The 4,911-nt window shown below is 41.8% G+C and overlaps 1 pseudogene across 1 annotated transcript; it reads right to left on the reverse strand.

The window, feature by feature from the left end:
* Positions 1-566: 566 nt before the first annotated feature.
* Positions 567-1,999, reverse strand: 4930448K20Rik (RIKEN cDNA 4930448K20 gene; annotated as a pseudogene). Its single transcript, NR_004448.2, has one exon. The product of NR_004448.2 is annotated as an RIKEN cDNA 4930448K20 gene (transcript).
* Positions 2,000-4,911: the final 2,912 nt, after the last annotated feature.

Below are 4,911 nucleotides of genomic sequence, written 5' to 3' on the forward strand. Positions count from 1 at the left end.
GATCATGTTTTTAAACACCATTTTCCTATCCTTTCCACTTTCCCTCTCTCTGCTCCCCACTCAGGCTATCTTTTTCTTATCCTCCTATTCTAGTTTACTATCTCTTGCTGTTATAAAGAATCACAACCAAAACCATCTGAGGGAGCAAGGGCTTATTTTAACTTATAGCTCTTAATCCATCATGGAGGGAGGGCAGGGGCCTGGAGTAAGGAACCAAAGTGTAGACCATGAGGAACACTACTTACTGGTTTGCTGCTCAGAGCTCCCTCAACTATCTTTCTTCCACAACCAGGGTTACCTGTGTGGGGGTAGTACTGCCCACAGTAGGCTGGGCCTTTCTATATCAACTGTTAATCTTGAAAATGCCCAAGGCTTGTCCATAGGCCAAGCTTGTGGGTTTTGTTCAATTGATGTTTCCTCTTTGCACATGACTCGAGCTTGTATCAAGTTGACAAAACAAAGCAAAACAAGAACAAACTAATGAACAAACAAGCAAAATCTCAACTATCTATCACATCTAGGTTCATCATATGAGAAAAACCAATCAACAATTATCATTTTTTTTCAGTCTTGTTTATTTTGCTAACATGATAATCTCCAGTTCTACTCATTTTCTGGAAATAACACTGTTTCATTAATTTAGCTTTGAACCAAGAGCTTCATAAATGCTAAACAGGAACACTATCACTAAGCTATTTCCCTATTCCTGTATGTACTCTTTACTTTAAGACAGGGTAGCACTAAATTGCTCAGGATACATGTTAATTTACCCAGTAGCCTGGTCTGGCCCCGACTCTGCTTCATTAGTAGCTGGTAGGCTCACCTGGTTTTGTTTTTACTGACTGAATAATACTCTATTTATTTATATGTGCATATATATGTACATATACATATATATGTAGGCACACAACAATTGAGTACTATTCAGTCAGTAAGAACAATACACACACACACACACACACACATACATTTTAAATTTTTTTTATCTACTTACACATTGATGAACATCTACAATAACTCCACAATGGGGCTACTGTAAATAATGTCACAATAAACATAGTGGTGGTATTCAAGAGATTAGGGCTCCCTAGGCTCCTCCTATTATGGAGAGATTCTGGAACAGAAACTGTGCAAGAAATAGTCAGTGTCAGGGGCTGAGTTGGGACTGGGACTCCTTAGCAGACAAAGGCGTCTCTCTTTCTCTCAATGTCCTTTCTGGGTTGGGTGGTCCAGGGCTTCTTATTCCTTGGAGGCCACATAGACCATGATGTCTACCACCATGTTGCTTTAGCCATATTCATTGTAATACCAGGAAATGAGCTTCACAAAGTTGTCACTGAGAGCAATGCCAGCCACAGCAGCAAAGGTGGAAGAGTGGGAAATGCTTTTGATGTTACAAGGGACTACCTGGTCCTCAGTGTATCCCAGCATGTCCTTTAGTGGGCCCCTGGATGCCAGCTTCACTACCTTCTTGATGTCATCATAGTTAGAAGTTTTCTCTAGGTGGCATGTCAGATCCACAATGGATACGTTGGTGGTTAGGGACATGGAAGGTCATGCCAGTGAGCTTCTTGTTGATCTCTGGGATGACCTTGCCTGCAGACTTGGCAACACCATAAGATGCAGGGATGATGTTCTGGGCAGTCCCACGGCCATCACACCACAGCTTTCCAGATGATCAATTCTCAGTCTTCAGAGTGGCAGTGATGGCATGAAATGTGGTCCTGAGTCCTCCCATGATGCCAAAGTTGTCAGGGATGACAGGGGTCATGGGTGCTAAGCTGTTGGTGATGCAGGAAGCATTGCTGAGAATCTTGAGTGAGTTGTCATACTTCTCATGGTTCATACCCATCACATACAAGGGGACATCAGCATAAGGGGCAGAGATGATTCCTCTTTTGGCTTCATCCTTCAAGTGGGTCCTGGCCTTTTCCACTGTGGTAAAGATGCCAGTAGACTCTTTAGTATACTCAGCACCAGCATCACCCCATTTGATGTTAGTGGGGTCTCACTTCTGGAAGATGATGTTGGCCTTCCCATTGATGACAAGCTTCCCATTCTCAGCCTTCATTGTGATGTTGAACTTGCCATGGATAGTGTCATACTGAAACATGTAGACCATGTAGTTGGGAGTCAATGAAGGGGTCACTGATGGCAACAAGCTCTGCTTTGCTAGATGAGTCAGTAGCTCTGGTAACCAGGTGCCCAATACAGGCAAATTTGATGGCCATCACCATTATGTCTAAGGGACAAGGGTGGCTCAAGAAGATGCAGTTATCTCTGGAACAGAGAGGAGCAGATGACCATATGATTTGATTCTTGACTTACAGTAATATACCTTGGAGTATTACAGATGCTATATTTTGCTTTCAAGTAACTTCCATATAGATTTCTATAGTGCTTATACTAATTTGAATTCCCAAGAACAATGTATAAAGGTCCCTTTCTCCCTTGTCCTTTGCAAACATTTCAAGGGTTTTGTTGTCTTGATGATAGATATTCTGAGTGTGGTATGATGGTAGATTTTTTTCTCATTGTTGAGGATTAAACTGAAGGTCTTGCAAATGGTGGTTAAGCCTACCTCTAAGCTATACCACTATTCTCCAGAATAATGATTTTTCAAGAGACAACCAATAATAAAAATAAGCCAGAATACATATATTATATGGTGAATCCAGAAGGCATATAAAAATAATATAGTCAATGATCCTATAAAGAATCAGGAATTGTTTATTAAACCTAAGTGAGAAAGAACACTTGGAAAGTCTAACATGTTTTCTCTATGACTTGGTATATCCACATCTAGTTTCTATCATTGGGCCATATTAAAAGACTTCACATTTGATATGTCAAATGACGTTTCTACAGTTCACGTGAGTTTAGACTTCATGATAACAGCCCATTTATTGTATTTTCTCCTTGTCAAAGAAAGATCATTCTAAAGAAAATACATAGATGTAGTCTGTGTTAATTGCTAACTGCTGTAAGACATAACAAAGAACTTTGTGGCTTATAATAACATAGTAATAACACAATTATCTTATCATTCTTGAGGTCAGAAGTCTGAAATGGATTCCACCATGCTAAACTCACAGTGCTGGCACATCTATGTCTCCTCTGGAGGTTCCAGGAGACAACATGTTTCCTTCCCGTTTCCAGCTGTTAGAGGCTGGCAACCTGTTTTGTGGCTCCATGGCTCCATGGCTCCATCTTCCACTGTCAAAGGCAGCCCACTTGTGTAATTCAGGATAATTTCCTGGATTAAGGTCAGTCCATTGGTGAGTGCCATTCTCTTTGTGAGATAGCCTCCAGAGTTACCATTACAGGAATTAGGGTAAGGACATCACCACATCATGGGGTTGGGGCATGAGGACATTATCTTGCCTATCACTCACTTCTTAAAAGTGTAACTCGGGTACAAGCAAAACTAGCTGATGAAGTTGTTAATTATCTCCCTTTGTTTTCAAGAAAATGTTGGTTTAGTATAAGGAGGACACTACTTTACTGCTGTGAAGAGACACCATGAACAAGATAATTCTTATAAAAAAATTTAGTTGGGTGTGGCTTACAACTTTAGAGGTTCAGTTCATTATCATTGTGGTGGGAAGCATGGCAGTATCCAGGCAGATACAGTGCTGGAAGAGCCAAGAGTTCTACATCTTGATCCAGGTTTGAGACTGCCTTCTGCAGGCAGTCAAGAGGGAGTCTCTTTCCACACTGGATGGAGCTTGATCATAGAGACCCCAAAGCCCACCCCCACAGTGACACACATCCACCAACTCTTACACGCGTTCTCGCGACCGGCCAGGAAGAACGCAACAAACTGGAATCTTCTGCGGCAAAGCTTTATTGCTTACATCTTCAGGAGCCAGAGAGCAAGAGCGCAAGAGAGCAAGAGAGAGAATGGCGAAACCCCGTCCCTTTTTAAGGAGAATTATCCTCCGCCTAGGACGTGTCGCTCCCTGATTGGCTGCAGCCCATCGGCCGAGTTGTCATTACGGGGAAGGCAGAGCACATGGGGTGGAGAACTACCCTTGGCACATGCGCAGATTATTTGTTTACCACTTAGAACACAGGATGTCAGCGCCATCTTGGAATGGCGAATGTGAGGGCGGCTTCCCACAACCAACAAGGCCACACCCACTCTAAAATTGTCACACCTCCTAATAGTGCCATTCCCTGGGCCAACCATATTCAAACCATCACAGACATTTAGATCTTTTATATGAAAAAATTTACATGAAAGTACAATACAGGAGTGTATTGAGACAGTGATTGCTATTTATTAACGTTATTGGCATGTATAACGATGCATTGTGGCAGCATACAAACACAGATGCAAGCATCTAGGAGACAATTAAGCGATCATATTTTGCCTTTGGACTCTGCAGACATGGATCATTGCACATCTCTTTCATGGCGAATTTTGGATACCATATTAAAGGGCCTCTGATCACTTTTGCTGCGCATGCCAACTAATTAAATTTAATTTGAGTGGCTGCAAAGGTGGAGGTACTTTATTACCGAGCCTCATGATTTGACTTGGATCCCTGCAATCCACACAGTGAAAGTAGAGAACTGACTCCAAAAGTTGTCTTCTGACCTTCACATATGACCATGAATGAATGTGTGTGTGTGTGTGTGCGTGCACATGCACACACATGCACTTCCCTAATGCCCAAATAAATGTGAAATAGATAATGACAAGCTTCATAGAACAGTGCCATTCAAATAATAACTATGATGCCTTTTCATGGAGGGATTATGTTGAAAAACTTGGCTTCTCAACAATACTTCATGGGTTACAAGAGAGACTGAGACCTTCTACATTGGATTCCAGTAGGCAGATTAGTGGTTCATGGTTGAATTACAAAGTACTTACAAACGCTGGGTTGCTTCCTAGTAAGTACC

The sequence above is a fragment of the Mus musculus genome, chromosome 4 (genome assembly GCF_000001635.26).
Source record: "Mus musculus strain C57BL/6J chromosome 4, GRCm38.p6 C57BL/6J".
Lineage (NCBI taxonomy): Eukaryota > Metazoa > Chordata > Mammalia > Rodentia > Muridae > Mus > Mus musculus.